The sequence below is a fragment of the Mytilus trossulus genome, chromosome 14 (assembly GCF_036588685.1).
Source record: "Mytilus trossulus isolate FHL-02 chromosome 14, PNRI_Mtr1.1.1.hap1, whole genome shotgun sequence".
In the NCBI taxonomy this organism is placed as follows: Eukaryota; Metazoa; Mollusca; class Bivalvia; order Mytilida; family Mytilidae; genus Mytilus; species Mytilus trossulus.
The window spans coordinates 27,974,906-28,002,876 of NC_086386.1; the positions used below are offsets into that span (position 1 = coordinate 27,974,906).

The window sequence follows — 27,971 nt, forward strand, 5'->3', positions numbered from 1 at the left end:
CATTTTCCTACTTCAGCATTAAACAGGGGTTGATAATTGTCAACTGATTTCAAAACAAGGACAGTCAGATGAACATTTTCCTATTTCATTGTTATACAGGGGTTGCTTCTTGTCAACTGATTTCAAGACAAGGACAGTCAGATTAAACATTTTGTACTTCATTGTTATACAGGGCTTGTTTCTTGTCAACTGATTTCAAGACAAGAACAGTCAGATTAAACATTTTCCTACTTCACCATTATACATGGGTTGATTCTTGTCAACTGATTTCAAGACAAGAAGTCAGATTAAACATTTTCCTACTTATCATTAAACATGGGTTGGTTCTTGTCAACTGATTTCAAGACAAGAACAGTCAGATTAAACATTTTCCTATTTCATCATTAAAGAGGGGTTGATTCTTGTCAACTGATTTCAAAACAAGAACAGTCAGATTAAACATTTTCCTACTTCATTGTTTTACAGGGGTTGATTCTTGTCAACTGATTTCAAGACAAGGACAGTCAGATTAAACATTTTCCTACTTCACCATTATACAAGGGTAACTTGATTCTTGTCAACTGATTTCAAAACAAGAACAGTCAGATTAAACATTTTGTACTTCATTGTTATACAGGGGTTGATTCTTGTCAACTGATTTCAAAACAAGGACAGTCAGATTAAACATTTTCCTACTTCAACATTATACGTGGGTTGATTCTTGTCAACTTCACTGATATATTGATCTTTCAGAAGAATTATGCAAATATAAATAAATACAATTATTACTCAGGAAACAGGAATCTTAACTGTGTATACTTATTTCAATTAAGCTCATTTAAAGCACTGAATTTGTCCTAAAATCTCAATAAATAAGTGACGGTTGTGAATATTTGAACAGTTTCTGTCATAAACAAAGATTAATTCAGACAACAATAACTGTACTTAATTTTGTCAAATCTATACTGAAAATTATTGTACTGATATGTGTGTTTTTGCTTCAATATTCTTATATTGAAAAAACGAAAATAAAATTTCATAATTTAGTCAGATTAGAAGGAACATCTTAAACTGCCATAGACATAATGAATAAAAAAAACATCATTTAACAAGAATTGAAATGATTATTTGTCCCAAACTGCAGGTTCAAATTGTGCCATGAGCAAATGATACGAACATTGCTTTTTCAATAGTTATCAAAGGTACCAGGATTATAATTCAGTATGCTAGGCACACGTTTCGTCTACATAAGACTTATCAGTGACGCTTATACATGTACCAAAATATTTATAAAGCCAAACATTAGTGCAAAGTTGAAAAGTATAAAGTTCTTAACTCCTCAATATCATATCAGAAATTTATAAAAAAAAAATAAAAGGTTATTTTAATAGACATAAACCAGTTGATAAAGTTGCTTTAACACTTTGGAGTTATTGACATTGTCTGAAAACTGGAAAATCCTGGTTCTTACTGAATAAAACTGCCATAACTTGGAAACATAAAATCTTTCTAAAATTTATAAAAATCAAAAGGAAGTTCAAGTCAAAAGGTATTGATGCAAATTGGTTAAAGTGTTTTTGAGTTATTGTTGTTAACACTGACAACAGACAGACAGACAAAATGAGACAATACCATAATATGTCCTGAAAATGAATGTATAAAAAGAAGAGTGAATGGGTCTGGAAGGACTACAACGCTATAAATATGACAAAGGTCGCCAGCAATTCTCAGTTAATTTATTTGAGCTCTATTATCCCATTGATTAAAAAGCATAATTAATCAGTTTCAAGTGCATATACACTATTAACTAAATGCTTCAGTTACAAAACAATTAAGCTATTGAAAAATATTATCCGTTTTATATCTAGGGAAATAAAAATCAAACAAGACCAGTAATGTGTAAGGAAATTAAACATTCTATTGCTGATAATACAGATCATAAAATATATGCATTTTTCTATTTTACTGCAAAATATTTAGATTGCTTACAAAAAGACAAGAAATATGTATTGAAACAGATTTAATCAAATTTTGGCTGTCTAATTCTACATAGAATATATTCCCTTTCCAAATTTTATCATAAAACAAATTTAGATATTTTTTTTGTTTGTGTGGATTGGTTTCTGTCCTATAGATATATACCCTAACTTTTCTCCATTAATTCATAGTTTTTATGTATTTGTCATTTTAAAGCGGTTCTGTCATTTAAAATGAACAGCAAATGTTAAAGTTTTCAATGAAACCATTTAAATGAAACTGACAACTTTAAGCCAATTGCACAAATCCAATTAATTAAAGTAAATTTCTAACACTTTTCGAAAGCTTCTTTCCAGAGAATTATGTAATATCAAACTAATGGCAAAATAATAGTACATAAATGTCATTTATTCTGACAAAAACAAGCCATTTTTCTTCTATACTATTAACTCAATAAGATGAGCCAGTTACGTATGAACAGCTGCAATCGTTTGAAATGACAATCAATCAGCTATATACACAAAATACAATAAAAGAGTTTGTTTATTGGGTCTTTATATGAATAAAATGTCTATAGCAGGGTTAATGAGACAGAAACCTACAAACACCACAAAAACCAAACAAAAACCATCTAGACTGATAGAGGTCAACATATATATAGGGACTAAATGTCTAGTCAATGTGTCAAACTTAAATATTGCCAAGTTTTCATAAGTTTTGAATTTATTTTTAATGCTATATTTATATGTTTTTTCCATTTAAGGTATACTTTTTTTTTGTAACTAATTCCGATTCAAGAATAAAAAAGAGTTAGAAGATACCACAAAACCTTAAGAAACAAGAAAATTTTTTTAAAAGAAAACATAAGTTGACAAAACATTTTTTTATTCTGAAGACTTTTTTTTATTACCAAAGACTTGGGGCATAACAAATTCCACCTGAGGTGTAAATTATTTTTACCTATATGTCTGTTGTGATGTCTGTTTTTGTAAATGCTTCATTTTCTATATTCTTTCCACAAATAGAATTGTCATTTCTCACAAGGGGATTTTAATCTTATTACAAACTTTTCAGTTTATACAACATGAATGAATGCACACAAAAAATCAGTTCCTATAGAGTTTAGTAAGAGGTCATTCTTAAAAGTTAAAATGATGACATTTTGAAAGGTTCAAAGGGGGATAACTTGGACAATTCAAAAAGTTCATATAAAGGCTAAGGTCACCTGATTACAGAATCAGTTTAATCACATATGGCATCATTTGTAAATAAAATAATAAATGAGTACAAATATAACTGATTTCAATATAATAATTAATTTATAATGTCATAAGCCTTAAGTTATACATGGATTTACATAATCCTAACCTGCTATAATAAGTTTTTTTCTGATGAGTAATATCAGAATATGTATTTAAAGAGGTCTCTTAAAACATAATAGCCTCAAATGAAGCTTTTGTTAGTGGGAGCATGAATTCAATTAACTAAATCTGATGCCAAAATTAAGTTACTTTCACTTTGACCTATTTGGTCATAAGCAAACTGTAATATAGTGTGGTTCAATAATTTTCACACAGATTTCTGTCATCGTGCTATCTTAATTTTATATTATTTTACATAACACAGTACTGTAAATTCAGAATTTATCGCAAGATTTTATTTATGTGAATAAACAATGTGTGGAAAAAATAAGAATTCTAATATCTGATAAAAATATCTGTATGCAGCTTGTATGAAAGTGCAATAATTTATCACAAACTTTGGTTGTTCAGGTGTAAACAACTAACAAACATAAACTTGTGCAATCATTTCTGTATTTTTTAAGTATTTCAAGACTAATTTTAACATTTTAACATTTTTAAAGATGTTTGAACCAACCACAAATATCGAAATGAGGTGGTACTAATTTCCACTATAGCTTTAACCTTTTTACACTGCAAGATTATTTAATAGCTCTTAAGTCGTTTAACTGCATACCACTGAAAGATTATCACTTGTACAAGTTGGGTAACAGACCACATAAAATATTTGGAAACCCTTGAGTATATTTTTTATCAAAGAATTGTTTCCTCAGATGTTCCTACAGCAAGGAGATACTTCGTTGTTCATCAATGTTTTATAGTATTTATTTCCTTATTTCTTAAACCTTAAGGCAGCCCATGAGAGTCAAAACTTGACAAAAGGGGAAAACATATATTTATCAATTTTTTCTTTTAATTTTTCCTGTATCTCAATACCAACTCTTTCTGTTTGTGCAGAATTTAATATGTCATTACAGATTTAAAATTTCAGGTGAATTACCTAACACTACAGGGAGATAACTCTGTAAAATTAGCTAAACATTTAATTATGTCATGTTGTTTAGTAATATTAAGCTTCTCAGTCATCAAAATTAGTGTTAATTCAAACTGCTATATAACCAGTGTAATTTTTCTGATAAAGCGGTTGGTTCAAATTTTTTGAAACTTTTATATTTTTTGTCAAAGGGTCAAAGTAAATATTTTGTCAAAATTTTATGAAAATTAAACAAACCAAATTAATTTTAGTCAAGGTTTTGGGTACCACCTAAAGGAGGCTCTGATAGCATTTCTACACTCTTCTGTGTCTTTTACATGTATAAACATACAGCTCTTCATATGATCTGATCATATTAACACTAAGGCCTTACTAAAAATGTTTATACATGTATTATCCTGGATGATAATATAAAACTTATGTTCAACAATGGAGGCCATTTTGAAATATGGACAGCCACATTATCAAATATATAGACAGAAAAACATCCTTTTGTAATTGATAAAGAACTTGTAGCAGTTTTCCTAAGAAGAAGCTATGCATGTGCTGAGTTAAATTTATTCCATTATATCAACTGTTCTAGATTTCTACTTAACCATAAAGCTGTTAACCGTATTCCATAATCATTGCATAATATTGGTCAATTTGGTTGACTTTTATTTATCTTTACAAAATGTTCCAAACTAAAACTGTGCATGCTAATGTCTATTTCTTTCATATGTTTTGGTAAATCTTTCTTTTAAACACAAAATAAATTATAAACATTACAATGTATGAGCAAATATTTACCTTATTTTTATACCACAAATTTGGTATAACTGTAAAATCCAAATTCATCACAAGATTTATACAGCATTTAGAAGAAGAATTTAATACTAAAACAGAATTATTCTTCCAATTTTTATTAAATGCACTTGAGACACAAATAAAGAATCACACAAAAGCAAACAAATACAAACAAACAAACCAAAATTATACAATATTTTCATACAAACAAAATTAACGAAAATATTTGGCGAGTTCTGTTTTTTTTTTAATTGCAAAAACTTTTCCTTTCTCCAACCAATGGTTTGTTTGTTATCACACTTCAGAGTTTTTATGTAAACAACTGGAATTGTTGATCTGACCTATGGAATTAACAGATTTGTTTACATCAATCGAAGAATGGTTTTGTGTTTTCAATTCTTATATGCAATTAGAAGGTGTACAGAGCCCACTGCAGTATTAGAAATGTGTTTTAATGTCTAGAGATATCTACAAAGGCTTTAGCAAAACATTTTAAAGACAGGTTTCCTTCACATCAATTCCATGAAAAAATAACATGTAATTCTCATGTACTTTATAGTGGATGAATTTCTGTCTAGTAAATAATTCAAAGATGAATATAAAATATTAATGTGAATCACAAATAGCAAAATGTTAAATTCATATTATTATAACACATAAACATTTCATAAGTTCAATATGCATAACAACATAAAAAATAAGAAGATGTGGTATGATTTCCAATGAGACATAACTTTCCACCAGAGACAAAAAAAATACTTATTTGAAGATTTTTTATCCAATTTATAAAGAGCTATAAAGTGTATAAATCATTCGAGTTTATAAAAAAAGAAAATGAATACAAAAGCATTTGGCAAGAGGCTACAGTAATCATAATTTTAATTGGTTAAAAAAACTTGTTATATATAAAATGTTATTTGCACTTTTAAATTTTTCAAAGCTTTAAATCTTGCAAATGTTATCTAATTATCCTAACACTGATATGCACAACTTCACAGGGGAAGAAAACAAGAGGATTAAATTTCATTTTAAACAAACCTAAAATGCATTCTTTTTTAGCGAGATAACACTTCTGCGCATTTATGTGCCTCCATCATCTCTGAGGAACAAATAATGGACTTAATTATTTTTAAAACTCAATTGAAAATATTATCAAAGATAAGGTGCAATATAGGTACATGTATTTCAAAGTTAGCAAAATCAAATATCCAATATGTGTACTAACAGATGTACTCCTATTATATTATTACTCTCTATTTAATATGTTTTCAAAAAAACGCTTTCTTTTTACAGTTGCTATATTATCCATATAATAATATTAATCAAAATGCTGCTATATCTAATCTGACACATTTTGTTTTCAGCAGTAAATCTCTTCTTACCTTTATTAAAGATCATGAATATGAAGTCTTTTTTCAAAATGTTTCTGATCTTATCCTTCTTCATGGTGAAAATAATGGAAAATATTATCTTAATGTCAAAGTCAAAATGTTTCATATAAGTCACATAATATTTACATTTTCTCAAGGCAGTTAATAAAAACTGGTCAATACTTGAATCATACAGTAGTTTGACTTTTCAGTGAATTAATTTATAATAATGTGAAATGATTCCAAAATATATCTTATTCTCTAGGATTAATGTATTATCTATTCATTTCAATATATTTCTTAATTTTGTATTTTGCTTTTCTGATTTAATAAATTAAGCCAAGTTATATGCTTTTCTTTTCATTAACAGTCCATACCATTCCATAAATCCCTCTTTTAGTACTGTTTATTTACTTGTCCTTGCAATCACATCATAAAACCTAACTTCTTGTATACTCACTTCACAAAAAGTTCTCTCACCAAAACTCTCTTCTTGTCCACCTCATACAATTTTGTTACACCAAAACTATTTTTTGTTATGAAATAAGCCTACTCTAAAATGCCTTTCATATCTACCTCATAAAATTTAATGTCCCAAACTCCTGTCTTAATTGGTATCCACCCTATAAACAGTCCTTCACCCAAACTCATATAAAAAAGAAGATGTGGTATGATTGCAAATGAGACAACTGTCCACAAGAGAACGAAATGACACAGAAATTAACAACTATAGGTCACTGTATGGTCTTTAACAATGAGCAAAGCCCATACCGCATAGTCAGCTATAAAAGGCCCCAAAATGACAATGTAAAACCATTCAAATAAGAAAACTAATCATGTCTATGTATCAACTTCATAAAAATTCTTCAACTATAACTCATGTTGGTTCCATTCACTCAAACTCATATCTAAGTATCTTCCTCATAAACAGTCCTTTCACCCAAACTCATGTCTATGTATCCACCTTATAAAAGTCCTTCAACTAGCTATGACTCATGTCGGTTCCAATATTCAGCCAAACTAATGTCTTTGAGGTCAAGGTCAGGTGTAAGGTGTCTGATGGGCATGTCGACCTTGCACAGTTTTCATACACCAAATATAGTTATCCCTTTACTCATGATAAGTGAGTATTTCACACGACTAAAAAACAGTACATTTTTTTAAAGCAATCACTGAACCATCAAAATGAGGTTAAGGATAATGGACACATGGCAGACTGAAACTTTGTACCATAAGGTATTACAAAACAATAAGACCATCTGAAGTTTAAAGCTTTATAAAAAAGTTGACAACACTGTCAGATTGTAATCCATATTTGTGTTGCATTCTCTCTGGTCAGACAAAAAAAAGTCAATGTGAAAAGATTGCCAAAATGACAAGTTATAGCCACTTGAATTCAAATGATTTAGATGTAAGCAACAATAGGTCACTGTACATCCTTTAACAATGAGTAAAACCACATGTCCTACAGCTAATATGCATGGTAAAATATAATTAACTTGTTTCTTTTTATGTTAATCCAAGGCATCCTCTATGAAATTAGGTGGTCATTTATAAGGGATCTTAACCCTGACAAGATGAATCATCTGATCAAAATATTATGAAAAATCCATAACTGCATACAATATAGTGTTGAGGTGTCATTTCTATATTATACAGCAAGATAACTGTAGGAGAATTTCTGAATTAGCTCTATACCAACATGCAACAAGTATAGACAAAACATTATCAGAGGCATTATCTCAATGAGGAGCATGCTACAAACTGCACCTAGACATTCCAACGTGAGAAATGTTTACTTCATATGCACTCAAATTGCATCTTTCTTTTGTACATTTCACACAAAATTATCTGCAGAATTAAATATTTACAAGATATCTAAACAATTTTTTTAAATTCTGCCTTGAATGAAAGATTCAGGCTTTATAAAACCATACTTGCGGTTGAAATGTACATCACAGATGCATTTCTATAAAAAAAAAAATCTAAATTCTGCCTTAAATGAAAGATTGGCGTTAAAACCATTCTTGCGGTTGAAATATACATCACAGATGAATTTCTATAAAACCAGGGTAATTGTATCCATAAATGATGAAAACCCATTTAAGAGACACCAATTAAATGGTATATAGAACTAAGTGCTGTCTGATAGTTGTGGCAATATATTTTCATCTATTTCATGCATTAACTTTTCATCGCAGACAAATTTTACTTCAATATTAAATGGAGAATTAAGTGTCACTTTAAGATCTATATTCATAGTCTTAGAAATTCAGACAGTCAAATCAAATGCCTATTCCAAAATATTATTTCACAACTATTGGTTGTTTCATAAACATATCTGACGTCATTATTTTTGTGACACTTTCTACATTCATTGAAATCTAGAGGCTCTGTGGAAAATGTTTTGCTCTCTAACTTGTATGCATATAACTAGAGTCTCACATAATTAATTAGCTCTAGGGTAACGAATAACCTCACTAGAAAATGATGCAACCCTGTATAAAGTGCAATTAGACATGTACAATATCAGTAATCAAATTTTTAAATGAAACCACAGTAAATATAATGGAGAAAAGATGAAAATTTTATAATTTCTTTTACTCTTTAAAACAATGACTGCATGCTCATAGACGTAATTATGTTATGTTTTAGTTGCTATTGAAGGGTGAGCAAATTCTTACATATTGTTTTAAGTAAAGAAAATTTGAATTACAATAATTGATGTTTTATATGTTTTCTGGAAGGGCTTTAGAAATTCAACCAATTCACGATTATTGACAGATTTTACAGTAACAGGAGTAAAAAGACAGACCTCATAAGGGGAGCTGTAACCTCTGATTTTTCTAGAACACCCAAATTTACCCACAATTCTTTGATGGACTGCTCTAAATTTGCATATGGATAAGAAATGCACATTTTGTATTTTTGAAGATTTTCTAAATAGACATCCGATAATTCTTTGTGTAAACATGACCATATTTGTTTTATGCTGCAGTTTTTTAACATGCAAATCTTTATTAGATTTTCTTTAACAAACAGGTTATATTGTTCTAGATCTGTAAACAAACTTACCGGGATTTTTTGCATTATATTACATTTCATATAAAACTTACACAGATACTTTTCTCTGTTCAATAATTGTGCATGTTCCCTGAATTTTACAATATAAAAACTTAAATACCTGAATAGTTTTATATTAAATCGATAAGATTTAATTGCATATAATATTATTATTACCAGAAAAATAAACATAATAGTTATTCCCGTCCATAAAACTAAACTGATATTGAGCAATAAAATGAAGAGACCTACCTTAAAATGGTCAGTAATTTATCATCTGTTGAGTTTTAACAATTCAATACCATCTGATTTTGACGGAGAAAACAGATTGAACCTATATCAACAAAGTTCCTTTTAATCAGCTGTCATTACTACAAGGCTCATACCTAAATAATCATTGTCTATTTCAAATATCTGACGCTTGCCAAAAAAATCATAGAATCGATCAATATATGATGAAGATACTGATTCGGAGCTGATGGTGAATTCAACAAGTAGACTTTTAGTTACACTGTTACTTTGTAAATTACTTCCTGTACGGACAGATGTTTCCTATGAAGTTTTTCATCCCATATATCATTGATATCAAAAAGTGAACAACTTTGATTATATCAATCAATCAAAAAGTCCTGATATCTTCTTGAGAGCTCATTTATATGTAAAATATAAAAATCCATCAATGATCAAATTTACACAGTTAACTAATTATCCATAAGTTAATGATCAATGGTTTTGATTACAAGACGGACAACTTCATCGATATTAAGTATTTACAATGTTACGTGCAGATTCAAAATCTTAATCGTTAAAATAATTGAACAATTTTGTTGTACGAAAAATCACTGCTAATTTATTAATAAGATTTAAAAATGCCAGCTATCTTATGACTGATCAACTTTCTTGCAGAAACAAATCGATAAATGTGAAATATTACAACAAAACTCCTGTAAGAGATGCATCTTTATCATTCCTTATCATAACGCTAATCCATATTGTTTAATACAAGAAAAATTAATTATGCTTGCCACCAGCTGTTTCTCTCATAACATTCTTTTTACTTGGAAGAAATTCTTTGAACTTCAAACTGTTTTCTTTGAAAGCTGCGATGACATTTTAACATGTAAATTAATTGAAAGCTTCTATTGTTTTCTTCAGAAGTTTCTCTAGGCAAGTAAATTGAAAATCACAATAATTGTTTCCTGTTTAGTACATTATGTTTACATGCAAATAACAATGTTCATTCTTTTCTTCGTGGTAATTTCAATTTTTAAACTTATCGTGCACAATCATATTCTAATGTATTAACTACCTAGAAACAAAACGCACAAATCTTGAAAAAAAAAAATATTTGTAAGCATCACGAATAACATATTTTGTTTGAAGGTTTATGTGTTTGCAGCATAGGAATATAATCAATACAAAATAAAAGATATGGTGAGACTGCCAATGAGACAATTATGCAGATATGGAAATATTAGTCATTTTTCTCATTTCACATTTCAAGATTATGATCATTTTGTAACATCTTTGCTAAATATCCATCCAAACTATATTTTATTTCTATTCAATATTTTATTCTAAATGAACTGAGAATTTTTGGTCAAATCTTGGTTTTAAGTTGGTGTTTTAATGTGCAAAAATTCCAATTTCAAAGAATTATCTCTCTTTTTCATTGTTTTTACATTGCATTCTATACAATTTATATCCAGTTACTAACTTTACAAATAATAGTGTACAATAGTACACCATTTGTATTTAATCCAATGTTTCTAGTAAATCCATGTGGTTTTTTTCTTCCACTTTTCTTCACCTTCAAAAATTTTAAGGAAACTGACAAAAATTGAACTTGGTCTATGAAGCGCATGTTAGTCATTTAAGCAGGTTATCTCTGTTAAAATGTTACTTTGTTTCTATCTGTTTTCATTTTCAAAGAGGTGAGAGGAAATGGTTGAAATTTTACAAAAGTTTGTAAAACAAAATTACAAGCAACTGCATGTTTATATTTCTTCCTGATTCACATATGCATTGTAAAATCAGTGGACACATTTTTCTTTTCAGCTAGAGCAGGGCAAACATTATGGTTCTACTTAACAAATTGGAGAGAAATATCACTGCATGCCACTAAGCAGTAGATCTTGATCACTTATAATATGCCTAATATTACATTGAATAATAGTTCTAAACAAATTGGAGAGAAATATAAAATTGAGAAAGGAAATATCACTGCATGCCACTATAGCAGTAGCTCTTGTTTACTTGTAACACTGTTGGTGTTTTTAAAAACAATACAATGAATAATAGTTCTAAGGAGATTTGTTATAACTGTCACCTCTGTGTTACATCAACATTCAGAATTATGTAATTTACTGTGATGCATCTTAGCCTGCTTCCCCTCAAGTTATCGCTGATTTGAAAAGTTTACGCTGCTAATGTGAAAATTCCATATAAGAGGAATAATAAATGATAATTTTCTTAAAAAAAAACACAAAAAAACTGAACCTGAAAATAATCATTTTATAGAGTTCTTAAATATCTTAACAGTAACCATAGAATTGGTCATCTTGTTAGGTAAAAAACTTTTCCATTTCAGATGTTGAGTAACAAAAACTTTTTTTCAAGTCTATATCGCTTTCAACTTTAATAAATTTAATTAATAATGGTAATAATCTTTATAATCTTTATATTTATAGTTAAACCCAACTGACTTTAAAAGTTTTAAAAGTTTATCGTATTAGTTTTACATATTACCTTCAAATCACAGCAGCAAAATTCATAACATCCAAAAATATCAGAAAATCAACGGATTCACATTTGATAAGGGAATAAATGCATTATAATAACCATATGGTCATTTTCTCACAAGCTAGCTAGCATCTATCAAACTGGTTCTGATATCAAAATAACCAAAGGTCCTAAAACTACTTTTACGATTCTTGTTAATCTACTGGTTCTCTGATTCTTGTTAATCTACTGGTTCTCTTGTCAGATTAGTCTTTATTGTTTAATATTGATTTACTCAACAGGTTTTAATCATGTCTTAGTAATTATCTACCATTTTTCATCAAGAATTCCCTAGAAGAATCACAATTGTCTCTATTCATTAGACGATCAATACATCTTGTTTGTAAATGTATAATATAACTTCTTTATACACTTATAATTGTCGTAGTCAATTGATATTGGAATTTTACAATTTGTCTATCTTTGAAAAAAATCTTGGTTTTTTGGTTTCAAGAATGATTAAATCATTGTTTAGAGGTCAAATGAACTTTATTTTATATAAATATCATTAGGACTTGTATTCAAATAACATAGTCAATAATGCTGGAAAAATATAGAGGGCAAAATTTATTTGCACCATATATCATTCAATTTTGTACATAATGTCTTTATAATTTTTAATTTCAAATTTTTTAGTATTTTGAATATATAAGTTTTGGTATTTATTTTTTTATTGTAATTCTAAAAAAAGTAGGATGAGTTATTGCAATTTCACATATGTTTGACGCAAACAATTCTTTAAAATTTTGTATAAGACTTTTCTTTTTTAATCCAATCCTGTGGCAATTTTCTAAATATTAAAAACATTGCAAAAATTTCAAAAATTCAAGTGATATGAACATTTCATTTCGAAGAAAGACAGATAGCCAATGCAAAAAAAAAATCAAAACTATAAACACATTAATTTAAAAGCATAGTATGCATTACAATGTGTTGCTCTTCTTGTTTATAGCTGTTTTATTTAATAGCAGTTTTTGAGACTCTCAAACTTAAATGGTGATTATATTAATATTTTGAGGCGAACATGCTTGTCTTGCAGTATGCATGTTTCCAACTTTCCATGACAGTGGTGGATCCAGGGAGGGGGGTTTCCTGGGGGTAGAACCCCCTTTTTTTGGGACGATCAATACATTTGAATGGGGAAATGTGGTTGGAACCCCCCCCCCCCCCCCCCCCCTTTTTTATCTTTTTAGGTCAATGTTAGGATTTATCTGTTTCTCAGACAGTAAAACAGGAGACATTTAAGCTGTGCACTTGTTAAGTGTTTTGTAATATTTAATTAATTGGTGGTTTTTTTACTGTGATTTTCATTAAATTTTCATTAATCAAGATAACAGCCAACCCATAGTAATGTGACTATCATAGGTCTCCCAATTCTAAGTGTACTATCAGATATTTGGTTATCTTTATGAAATTTTTCTAAAATACATGCAGTGTCCAGACAGCTGGTTATTTATAGAGGTAATGCATTGCAGGTTATTCATTAGAAGATGGTACCAGGTCCTACTACCCTCTTTTGCTTCATATAAACAAGTACATGTACCACTTAAAGGTAATGATGGAATGAACTGAAAAGTACCACCTACAAACAGGGAAAGTAACTGTCAACATGAAAGATAATGAAACCCCGCACATTGTATGGGCATTTATTTAATTATCATAGCACAATAAAACTTGACCATCAAATATGAATAAAAGACATGCAACCAAGCAGTGCTGTTGCATTTCCTTATACCAGAATAATAAATAACACCAAGGTTTTTTAACAACAGAAACATTGATCTTATATCTGTTGACCCTTAAACCAAAATACCGCCCAACTGTATACATTTGATTCCAACCAAGTAAAAGTTTATTTGTTTCCCATTGTTCAACAATTTCAATAATAAAAGCAGAATTTTCTAATTGATAAATAAATACAAAGAGGAAGAGCCAATATCCTCTTAATTGTTTCACTCATATGGTAAAAGTATAATAGTATTCAAATCCTACAGCTGATTGAATACCTACGAGTCTATATCATGATACTTGTAAATATTTTTTAAAAGAGTATACAAATTTCCAAAAAATCTAAATTCAATTCAGCATATATATATATATATTGCTATTGAAGACATTTTCAATTTTGATGTAAAAATTTCCAAGGAAAACGATAATCAAATGGGTTTATTTGTCTGTGAATTCAACTTCCTAAATAAATTTCGTATTTGCTATCATCAATGTCCGTCTATATTTTTGGATAAATGCTAAACAAGGATATTTTTTACAACAAATACGACTGGACACAAATGTATTGTTGAAAGTTATCAATATCTGACCTTGTCTGACTTGAAGACATTCCAACATATAAAGATGATAATATCATCAAATTTACAATATAAGCCTGACTGACTTTAACAAGATTAAGAGTATATCGTGATAGCTGTAAAAGCCAGCAGACAGTGAAAATAGATGGTTATATTTCTATATAGATTACGTTTTTCGGTAATTCTCCTTTAACTCGTAGATGTATAATTCATCGCTTATTTTGTTTATTGTCTTCATTTTCGGATAAGAAATACAAATACTAAATAAGCAACTTCTTTTCTGTGATCAGTTGAATCACAGTGTGGTTACATCAGAAAAGATTGATGAAACTTCCGTGAAAAAAATGAGGTCGAGGGAAATTAATAATCCTCCGACTCAATAAAGGTATTTTTTTACTTTCTATTCATGAGATGATTGGAGTAGATACTTAGATAGATATGGATATTTTCAGTAACATAGAATTGTCAACCGACACAATTACTTCAGATAAATCATTTTGACGCAAGCAAACAAACAAGTTTGACGTAATATGAAATCTCTAGAATTACTTTAAATAACTGGAAACAACAGCTTATCTTGAAAGTCCTCGTTTATTTCCGATACATATTCCATTATTCTGACATCAGCAGAAATATGATTCAATGATGCAAAATTAGCTGCAAACCCACAGGGAGGTTCTGTCAGAAATCTATGATGTCTCTTAATGGCTAATTCATAGGTGTACAATTTTAGATACATATTTTTCACATTTGTTTATATTAATTATAAAAGGTCTTTCGTTGGTTTAATCTGCTAAATATTGTGTATAAAACAACCAATATTGGGTTTTATTCAAAAGAACGATGTCAAATCATCATATAAAAGATTTAATAGGACTATTATAAGTACACAAAGGGAGATAATATTTTAACATCTCATTAATTGTTTTAATTGTCGGAGTGAGTCGTCATTGTCATCGTCATATACACCAAAGTTAATACAAATGATCACTTCTTAGTCTTCACACTGGTTATGCAATTTGCAACACATACAACTGTGCTATAGGGTAGTAGCATGAATATCAGTCAATATTGTTCAGAGAAAATTTTTATATTGCATGAGAGTATGTCAATGTAATATTGCATTCACTGAGGGATGATATTCACAAACATCATGCATTTTATTTTAAATTTAAAGCTTTAAAATAGATATAAGAAGATGTGGTATGAGTGCCTCAATGAGACAACTCTCCATCCAAGTCATAATTTGTAATACCGGTAGTAAAACTATTCCAGGTCAAAGTATGGTCTTCAACACAGAGCCTCGGCTTACACTGAACAGCAAGCTATAAAAGGCCTCAAAAATAAATAGTGTAAAACCATTTAAACTGGAAAACTAACAGTCTTATTGAAAAGCATACATAAACTAAATTTGAAGCTTTATTTGCAATCAAAATATATCATTGCTATTTTGTGGGATTATTCTTTGATCTTTTTCTTTGATCTTTTTTTTTATATCATGATATTTGCTTGAAATAAACAAATATTGCTAAAACATAAGGGCACACTGCAGCCATTGTCAATGTACATATATAGTGCTAACCTTGGGATACATTCTGTATTAAATATGTAGTTGCTGTACAATAAACCAAGAATTATGCAATCTTCACTTCATTGTTGTGGTATATTTGTTGAATAAATTTATGTAAAATATTTAAAAAAATATATTTATTAAAGTAAAATGTTTTATGTTTTTGCCTTTTTTTGCTGTTCATCACATGCTGGTAATAACCTTTTATTATATGATAATGCAATAAGATAATCCCCCTTTGGTTTTTCTATCTCAAATGTTTGATATTTTCAACTTTTGAATTACCAAATTTTTAGTATAGAGAGCATCCTTATAACTTGCACATATTCCAGAAACACGGTTTGTTTACATTTAAATTTGTATCATAAGTTCTTTTCTTTTTTATTTACTGTTTATATTGAAGTATCTCACATTCTTCTTTTATTTTATACTGTAATGAATAAATCTATAATAAAGTTCAATTAGGGTTAAACTAATTTCCTGTTGAAGACTTGGTTTTTAGCAGGAAAAGCTAATCCCTTTCTGATCATCGTTTTATCATTTGATTATAGAATTAATGATTTTTGCAATTTGCTGTGATCTCAAACATGCAACAGCAATTATAAAAAATTCTAAAATTAGATTCAAAACATTCATGCTTCATTAAGATAGTCGACTCAATAAAGGATCTGTTTCAAACATTAAAATCATCTTCTTTTTATAAAATCAGACAAAAATGCTTAAGAATGATATCAGAAACAGAAATGCTTCATTACAACTTTTCAGTCACAAGTGAATCTGTGATTGACATTAAAATCAAATTCTTCAATAGATTTTCCACTACAGCAAAAATCTCCAGATACCTTCAATAAATTACAAGTTTAACTCACGAGACTGTTTCGATGGTTATTTCCGCCAATGATGAATGTTACCAGTATACACTATGTCCCAAAGGACCCTTCATTCTTAGAAATAAATCGTAATTTAAAAGGACAATATGTTACCATATTTTTATTTCTGTTTTATATTAAACCGAAGTTATTCTGTTTGTCTAACGTATTAAAATACTGCCTGATACATTACATGTACTTTCTAATGACTAACTTTCGCTATTAACATAGCTTTTAACAATTAGGGTCAACAGGTAAGAACCAAAGGTGTAAAAAACATCCTTTCAAGGTGAATTGTTCTACTATAATTGCTTCATCATTTAAGTTTTACTATTGGGAAATACTTTCTTAACAATGAAATAGCTAGATTGCTCAGTGTACTAAACAAGAGGCTCTCAAGAGCCTGAATCGCTCACCTGAATTTTTTTGGTTTAATCTCTCATCAATGATTATTTTGGCTTTTCAATTTATTTAAATGTTCTTTAAATCGTCCTATTCTCTTCAAAAGCCAAAAAAAAAATCGTTTTCTTCTATGTTCTATTTTAGCCATAGGAGCTATGTTTCTTGACATACAAAGAAATGAAATATCAAATTTATACTAGATACTCTGAAACTCATTTAGCCTAAGTTTGGCTGAAATTGATACAGCAGTTTCAAAGGAGAAGATTTTTTAAAGTAAGTCAACATGATGAACAAATTGTGAAAAAAGTCTTTAAAGGGCAATAACTCCTTAAGAGGTCAATTGACAATTTTGGTCAAATTGACAATTTTGGTCAAATTGACTTATTTGTAGATCTTACTTTGCTGATCATTTTTGCTGTTTACAGTTTATCTTTATCTATAATAATATTCAAGATAATGACCAAAAACTGCAAAATTTCCTTAAAATTACCCATACATGTGATTCTTCCGGCGGGAGTCAAAATCTCCCGCTTTTCAGACCCTCTTCCGTCCCTCCCGTTAAAATTTGAAATCTTCCACTTTTGAAAATGTCAACCTCGTAAAATTTTCAATACACTTTTTCGTTTACAAAATAGATAGAGACAGAGAAAAAGTCTGAGAAACTCGAAATTGATATGGGAAAAGTCCGAGAAGAATGGAAGTTTCCTTGTTGTGTCAAAACATAACATGAGGTCATAAAATAGGTAAAATCAGCCTGAGGTGTTTAGTATTAAACTGTTTATACAGCAATAAATTAAAAGATAATAGGCAATTACCTGGTGACAACTAGCTAGTTTGAGACACAAGCCTGGTTGTTTTAAATTGAAATACTGACAAAGGATTAAATTGACTAATTGTACAAGTTGTATAAACAACGATCTAAGTCACTATGTGATGCTGTTGGAAACATGGAACATTTGCTGAATCTCAAAGACAAATGAAATCAACTAAAAATCAACTCAAATATGATATTTATGGCTAGTTTTCTATCCAAGCCAATGAAATACGTAAGGGTATAGTTGTCTTGGACTTTTCTTAAATTTAGAATTTGACAAAATGCAAACTGTATTTTATCACCAATTGAAATCCCTACAGCATATAAAAGAAGACCAAGTATCTAGCCCAATTCAACTCTGTCTTGAGATTTGATTCCAAATGGTGTAGATCCAGTACCAAGGGTAAAGACCATGCTTACTATACTTCATGCAAAGCTGACTGTGGTGGCCCTAATGACTTGACTAAACTTATGGAGACAGCTACCAACCAGCAAGCCTACATATCTACCAATTTAACACCTTCTGTTACAAGCATGTTCAGTAGTGGTACCAAAGTTGACAATGTAGCGTTATCAGAGATACTTTTTGCCCACTAAGTATGATGGCTGACCACTTTATCTTGAATTATACATAATGAATAAATATTTGAAAACCCCTTATCTTCTATTTTTATCAAGTAAAAATGGATATGCAGGTGTTGAAAGGTATGGAATAATTGTTCCTTTAACCCAAAAAAAAGGAAGATATGCGGTTTAAACACACAAAAAAAACATTGCGTGCATCGATAACTAGAGGCTCTCAAGAGCCTGTATCGCTCACCTGATTCTACTTGGGTTTTTGAAATCATATAAAAAAATATAAAATTTGGCTAAAAGTGACAACACAACCTCATTTATAAGAAAAGGAACATGTTTAATTTCATTCAAAAGTCCCCCACTGGCGGCCATCTTGGATGACGGATCGGCTACAAAGTAACAACACTTGGTCAGCACCTCATAAGGAACATTCATGCCATGTTTGGTTTTATTCCATTCAGTGGTTCTCTAAAAGAAGTCATTTGTATGCATTTCCCATAGGGTCCTATGTTAAACTAAGATCCCTGCTGGCGGCCATCTTGGATGATGGATCAGCTACAAAGTAACAACACTTGGTCAGCACCTCATAAGGAACATTCATGCAATGTTTGGTTTTATTCCATTCAGTGGTTCTCTAAAAGAAGTCATTTGTATGCATTTCCTTATAGGGTCCTATGTTAAACTAAGTCCCCCGCTGGCGGCAATCTTGGATAATGGATCGGCTACAAAGTAACAACACTTGGTCAGCACCACATTAGGAACATTCATGCCATGTTTGATTTCATTCCATTCAGTGGTTCTCTAAAAGAAGTCATTTGTATGCATTTCCCATAGGGTCCTATGTTAAACTAAGTCCCACGCTGGCGGCCATCTTGGATGATGGATCAGCTACAAAGTAACAACACTTGGTCAGCACCACATAAGGAACATTCATGCCATGTTTGGTTTCATTCCATTCAGTGGTTCACTAGAAGAAGTGATTTGTATGCATTTCCAATAGGGTCCTATGTTAAACTAAGTCCCCCGCTGGCTGCCTTCTTGGATAATGGATCAGCTACAAAGTAACAACACTTGGTCAGCACTCCATAAGGAACATTCATGCTATGTTTGGTTTCATTCCATTTAGTGGTTCTCTAGAAGAAGTCATTTGTATGCATTTCCCATAGGGTCCTATGTTAAACTAAGTCCCCCGCTGGCGGCCATCTTGGATGATGGATCGGCTAAAAAGTAACAACACTTGGTCAGCATCCCATAAGGAACATTCATGCTATGTTTGGTTTTATTCCATTCAGTGGTTCTCTAAAAGAAGTCATTTGTATGCATTTCCCATAGGGTCCTATGTTAAACTAAGTCCCCGGCTGGCGGCTATCTTGGATGATGGATCAGCAACAAAGTAACAACACTTGGTCAGCACCTCATAAGGAACATTCATGCCATGTTTGGTTTCATTCCATTCAGTGGTTCTCTAAAAGAAGTCATTTGTATGCATTTCCCATAGGGTCCTATGTTAAACTAAGTCCCCCGCTGGCGGCCATCTTGGATGATGGATCGGCTACAAAGTAACAACACTTGGTCAGCACCCCATAAGGAACATTCATGCTATGTTTGGTTTTATTCCATTCAGTGGTTCTCTAAAAGAAGTCATTTGTATGCATTTCCCATAGGGTCCTGTGTTAAACTAAGTCCCCTGCTGGCGGCCATCTTTGATGATGGATCGGCTACAAAGTAACAACACTTGGTCAGCACCACATAAGGAACATTCATGCCATGTTTGGTTTCATTCCATTCAGTGGTTCACTAAAAGAAGTCATTTGTATGCATTTCCAATAGGGTGCTATGTTAAACTAAGTCCCCGCTGGTGGCCATCTTGGATAATGGATCGGCTACAAAGTAACAACACTTGGTCAGCACTCCATAAGGAATGAATATTCATGCTATGTTTGGTTTCATTCCATTTAGTGGTTCTCTAGAAGAAGTCATTTGTATGCATTTCCCATAGGGTCCTATGTTAAACTAAGTCCCCCGCTGGCGGCCATCTTGGATGATGGATCGGCTACAAAGTAACAACACTTGGTCAGCACCCCATTAGGATAATTCATGCTATGTTTGGTTTTATTCCATTCAGTGGTTCTCTAAAAGAAGTCATTTGTATGCATTTCCCATAGGGTCCTATGTTAAACTAAGTCCCCGGCTGGCGGCCATCTTGGATGATGGATCGGCAACAAAGTAACAACACTTGGTCAGCACCTCATAAGGAACATTCATGCCATGTTTGGTTTCATTCCATTCAATGGTTCTCTAAAAGAAGTCATTTGTATGCATTTCCCATAGTGTCCTATGTTAAACTAAGTCCCCCGCTGGCGGCCATCTTGGATGATGGATCGGCTACAAAGTAACAACACTTGGTCAGCACCTCATAAGGAACATTCATGCCATGTTTGGTTCCATTCCATTCAGTGGTTCTCTAGAAGAAGTTCAAAATGTAAATTGTTAACGACGACGACGACGGACGACGACGGACGACGGACGCCAAGTGGTGAGAAAAGCTCACTTGGCCCTTCGGGCCAGGTGAGCTAAAAAACTAGAAATAGAAGATTTATGTTTAGTTTATTTACGTCACAGCAATTTTGATTCCTATGATCTTCATTCCAATGACAATTCATTAAAGACAATGTAATTTCTCACAATATCTTCCTTAATAAATCACTGTTATAAGTATTGGTACTTTTACAACTTTATTTTATCTGAAAGCTAACTAATCATGATTTTGAACGTCTCTTAGAACTTTTGCAAACTAAGCATTCTACAATCATGTCTCTAGGTGATTTCTTCTAAGTTTAAGAATAAAAGGAGGGGTTAAGTGTATGCAATTAAGACACCAACAGTAACAGAAGGAGTGATAAAGTGTGCATTAATGTTAAACTTTAAATCGGCCATTCTACCTATATATTGAATAGACCTCCAAACAAATACCATCAAACCAAATTCTTTAATGGACAAAAAAACAGAGCTTACTGAGATTACCACTGTATTGGCTGTTGATTTTAAACAATCAAAATTTTCAATAAACTGAAATTTCATATCAGAACACCTTCAAAATTGAAAGAAAGCTTGTTAATTGTCATGAATAAAATATTAAATTAACATATCACTGTAATTTGTAAAATGTTTAAAGGGAGCTTCTTGAAAGCAGCAACCCTCTTTCAAGGAAGTCGTGACACAAAATGGAAGCTTTGGAATATATACTTCCATATGCAGACTCTACTTGATTAATGCTACATATAAAATGGGAAGTTCCCAATTGGGAAGCTGAAATCATCTCTTTTGTCTTGAATTTTTGTTCTCAACAGATCCTCTTTATAAATTTCTAGATGTAACTGAAGATATGAGGCAGACTTAAATGTATCTGTTCCATAAGTTATATCAAGTTCCATGGGATACTGTGGATTCATTTATTTTTGTGGGTACATATTTCGTGGATTGAGGAAACTTGCATATTCATGGATATTCAAATTCGTGGTTTTGGAAAAGTTTGCTGACATTGGTTTAGACAATTTGTATTTCGTTGCACCCTGTTCTCACGAAATCCATGAAAATTGGTATCCAACAAATATTAATGAGTACACAGTTAAGATGCATTCAACAATCACCAAATGTTGAATTATTTATTGAGAGGAAAACATTTATATGAGGGAGTGTGAATTGAAAGGATAATGCTAGCTTCTGTCAAAAGAAGCTCCTGTATGCATTTTTAACTCCTATGAATAATGGAAAAGTCAGAAAAAAAGAGGAGCACAGTTTGTTTCTTCAAGCATAACAAATATGTTGTCAATAAAGAAATAAAATATCTTGATAATGTTAGTTTCAGAATAAAAATTGTTAGAATCAGAGTGTTTTTTGTTTTTTTTTACAAACATGATGCCCATTCTAAAAAAACATAACTTGTATCTAAGTTGGTTTTTGAGGGTTTTTTATGAAACAAAGTTAAGGAAGGGGAACACTTTGGCAAAGGGTAGCACAGAGCTAGTTCAAATAAAAAATGTTTACCAATTCATAATTTTCAGTTTCTCATGGTTTATTTCTTTAGTTTTTATGAAATTTCCATACTGACTCAGAATAGCATATTTTTTTCTGTTTATCCTAGAATATTGACTTGCTGTCAATTTCTATTTGATTTAGAGAATACTAAATTTTCTTAAAACGGTGAGTCAATCTTTTTAAAAAGCCATTTGTAGGCAGAAAAACTCAAATGAAAAGTTATAACAAAAAAGACATTTGAAGGCAAACATTATTTTCTATAAAGAAAAAGTGTAACAATTGGTGGATTTGCAGTAAAATTTAGATTAAATATCTCCCTTAAGGATATATTAGAAAATAAATTATCTTCAGTGGTTAAATCAGAAATTATTTATCTCCTTAATGATTTGGCATTTCTAAAGTATTTCTAAATTACATTGTCAAAAATAAAATAAGGTGTTGTAAAAAAAAGTTGTATACATAAAAATGTTATTTGAATAGAATTCTGTTGACTATAAGAACATTTTTGTGTATATATATTTCCCCTTTACAGTTGTAGGGCTTCGCAGTCCTGTACAATCAATGGGAAATACAGGAGTCTGTTTCACAAAAAAAAATTTACGACTAAGATTGATTGTAAGTATACCGCATTGTACATAACTTACCATCAATCTCAGTTGTAAGTTTTTTTTTTGTAAAATCGACTCCAGAACTTTTGACATATTGACGGACGAAATGTCATTGAAATATAAAGAATTTAAACATGAGGTCAAAATCAAAATCAATGGTACACTGTCCGTAACAGTGGAGCACCAACATGCAAAATATCATATGGCAAAAGATAAAAAAAAAGTTATAGTAGAGCCTAATGAGACAATCAATTGAGCTTGTTTTTTTATAACTATACTTTTCAAGTAAATATTTTATTTGATATCACATATATAGGTTGTGCTAGGTACATGATATTTTCTGTTATAAAATAGGTTTAATCTTAAAATAATCTGTTCATTGTGAGCCAAGGCTTCGTGTTGAAAACTGTACTGTGACCTATAATAATTACTTTAACAAATTGTGACCTGGATGGAGAGTTGTCCTATTGGCACTCATACCACATCTTCTTATATCTATTGACTACACATACAATTATACAATTATGGACAAAGGTAGATAACTCCCATTCAAACTAAAAAAAATGCCAAAACAAGTTTTATTGCTAAAAACTATTCAAAGAAAATGTATCATAAAAAGAATCCCTGGGGGTAAAAACTGTATCAAATGCAATCTTTACCCCCTAAGAACTTTTTTATGATACTTGTCCATTTCTTAATATTCCTTCATTTTCTTTCAAGTCTTCATAGCTAGTTTGGAAACATCTGAGTTTGACCATTTTTAATTGATTCCAATGTCAAACTGGATATATATCCCTCTTTTGAATTGTTTCTAACTTTGTTGTTTTCAGATCTTTCCGTTCTTTAAGTGTGATGTAACTTATACTGTGCAGTCGTTGTGTATATGGTTGAAGGCTATGCTTTGACCACTGGTTGTTTACATTCCTCAGCCCTTGGTCTCTAGTGGATAGTAATCTGATTGGCAATCATACAACATCTCCTTATTCTTATATTAAAGATTGGAACCAAACTATTCTGAGCAAAAACAAATGCATTGAGAATGATTTTCAAACTGTGTCTAACATGTTTAAAAGTGCATTTAATTATTAATACCTAAATGTTACTTCAATCAAAATAAATTTCAAAAATAGAAAATCTTCAAAAGTACATATCACTTCATCACAGTTTATTTTCCAATTTTTTTTGTTTATATATGCTATTTCAATCTGTTCAAAACATTTTTACAAAATGATATAAAAAGACAAAAATATTTCATTTTTATCATCTCACATCAAAGACATGTAAAACCCAAAGCACTTCTGTCATTCAAAATATAAACCATAAACATTTTTGCTAGCCAATAACCAATTCTTCAAACTTGGCACACATTAATTAAAGCTATACAACCTTCATTTCCTATTGTCGAAGCCTTTCAAATTACCCAACATGCACAGCTGCATTAAAATACATCAAGTGAGGCTATTCTATAAGATTTGTGGATGAAAATCAATCAGAAACAGCAATTTCACATATAAATTTATATGGTTTGATTTGAAGGAAATGGTAAAATGCCATTATCCAAGTCTTTTCGTATGATATATATCTTGAAAATCTTCATTTTGTTAAGTTTTGTGAAGTGACTTGCTATTAAGGTTAATGGGAAATTTTAATCAGATTTTTAAGAGGATGCAATAGTCTTGGTATAGTTGACAGTTAAACTATGAAAAAACAGGAAGTAAAAAAAGAGGCTTCAATGATACACTTAGTAAATTGTCTCTTGTTTATTTTAATATTAAGGTTGCAGACTTTAGAAATAAAATCTATTAAGTACTCTTTTTATGCTGGCCTTTAAATTTAGAAAAAAAGAACAGACTGCAACTTAATGAGGATTTTTGTTTCACAATTTAGGTTGATTTCATTTAGACAGAATAATCCATTTGTCATCAATGATGTTTTTGCAGAACCAGGAATATATTGAACACCAACAAGAAGTCAATGGCATTAAGGAAAAGGGTAAAGTACTATAAACCTTTTTTTTCTATCAGTAAAAAAAAATAATCAAATATGAATGAAAAGAGATGACAATTTGGTTATAGGCCAATAGACAGCAACCCAACTGCATTACAAACAAATAGACATATAGTACTCAACAGTTCAACTCACTAAAAGACATTTACAGGAAAACAACAAAACTACCAAAAAGACATCTAGAGGTCAACTCTACTAACCAACAAACATCTAGAGGTCAACTCTACTAACCAACAAACATCTAGAGGTCAAGTCATCTAACCAACAAACATCTAGAGGTCAACTCTACTAACCAACAAACATCTAGAGGTCAACTCTTCTAACCAACAAACATCTAGAGGTCAACTCTACTAACCAACAAACATCTAGAGGTCAACTCTTCTAACCAACAAACATCTAGAGGTCAACTCTTCTAACCAACAAACATCTAGAGGTCAACTCTACTAACCAACAAACATCTAGAGGTCAAATCTTCTAACCAACAAACATCTAGAGGTCAACTCTACTAACCAACAAACATCTAGAGGTCAACTCTTCTAACCAACAAACACCTAGAGGTCAACTCTACTAAACAACAAACATCTAGAGGTCAACTCTACTAACCAACAAACATCTAGAGGTCAAATCTTCTAACCAACAAACATCTAGAGGTCAACTCTACTAACCAACAAACATCTAGAGGTCAACTCTACTAACCAAAAAACATCTAGAGGTCAACTCTTCTAACCAACAAACATCTAGAGGTCAACTCTACTAACCAACAAACATCTAGAGGTCAACTCTACTAACCAACAAACATCTAGAGGTCAACTCTTCTAACCAACAAACATCTAGAGGTCAACTCTTCTAACCAACAAACATCTAGAGGTCAACTCTTCTAACCAACAAACATATCGAGGTCAACTCTACTAACCAACAAACATCTAGAGGTCAACTCTTCTAACCAACAAACATCTAGAGGTCAACTCTTCTAACCAACAAACATCTAGAGGTCAACAACACTACTAACCAATAGATGACCACAGGAAACATCTATACTCACCAATAGACAACCTGAGGAGATTAATACTACTCACAAAAAAGACAACCAGAGATCAACAACACTACTCACTAAAAGACAACCACAAGAAACAACACTACTAACCAATAGACAACCACAGGAAACAACTCTACTCACCAATAGACAACCAGATGAAAACAACTCTACTCACCAATAGACAACCAGATGAAAACAACTCTACTCACCAACAGATGAAAACAACTATACTCACCAATAGACAACCAGATGAAAACAACTATACTCACCAAAAGACAACCAGAGATCAAAAACACTACTCAGCAAGAGACAACCAGAGATCAACAACACTACTCACCAAAAGACAACCAGAAATCAACAACACTATTCACCAAAAAGACAACCAGAGATCAACAACACTACTCACCAAAAGACAACCAGAAATCAACAACACTACTCACCAAAAGACAACCAGAAATCAACAACACTATTCACCAAAAAGACAACCAGAGATCAACAACACTACTCACCAAAGACAACCAGAGATCAACAACACTGCTCACCATAAGACAACAAGAGATCAACAACACTGCTCACCATAAGACAACCAGAGATCAACAACACTGCTCACCAAAAGACAACCAGAAATCAACAACACTATTCACCAAAAAGACAACCAGAGATCAACAACACTACTCACCAAAGACAACCAGAGATCAACAACACTGCTCACCATAAGACAACAAGAGATCAACAACACTGCTCACCATAAGACAACCAGAGATCAACAACACTGCTCACCAAAAGACAAACAGAGATCAACAATACTACTAACCAAAAGAAAAACAGAGATCAACAACACTGCTCACCATAAGACAACCAAAGATCAACAACATTACTCACCATAAGACAACCAGAGATCAACAACACTGCTCACCATAAGACAACCAGAGATCAACAACACTGTTCACCATAAGACAACCAGAGATCAACAACACTTCTTACCAAAAGACAACCAGAGATCAACAACACTGCTCACCATAAGACAACTAGAGATCAACAACACTGCTCACCGTTAGACAACCAGAGATCAACAACACTGCTCACCATAAGACAACCAGAGATCAACAACACTGCTCACCATAAGACAACCAGAGATCAACAGCACTGCTCACCAAAAGACAAACAGAGATCAACAATACTACTAACCAAAAGAAAAACAGAGATCAACAACACTGCTCACCATAAGACAACCAAAGATCAACAACATTACTCACCATAAGACAACCAGAGATCAACAACACTGCTCACCAAGAGACAACCAGAGATCAACAACACTGCTCACCATAAGACAACCAGAGATCAACAACACCGCTCACCATAAGACAACCAGAGATCAACAACACTGCTCACCATAAGACAACCAGAGACCAACAACACTGCTCACCATAAGACAACTAAAGATCAACAACACTTCTTACCAAAAGACAATCAGAGATCAACAACACTGCTCAC

General features: G+C 31.3%; 1 protein-coding gene across 2 annotated transcripts in view; it reads right to left on the bottom strand.

Moving 5' to 3' along the window:
- LOC134697009 (transient receptor potential-gamma protein-like) overlaps window positions 1-27,971 on the bottom strand; it is a 157,411-nt gene that overhangs the window by 106,151 nt on the left and 23,289 nt on the right. Inside the window, exon 1 of one of the 2 annotated variants that reach the window (XM_063559019.1) lies at window positions 12,219-12,428. The exons of the other annotated variant lie outside the window; for it this stretch is intronic. The gene's annotated coding sequence lies outside the window, so the exon portion shown is untranslated. Of the gene's footprint in view, window positions 1-12,218; window positions 12,429-27,971 lie in introns of those variants that run through there. 2 annotated transcript variants of the gene reach the window in all.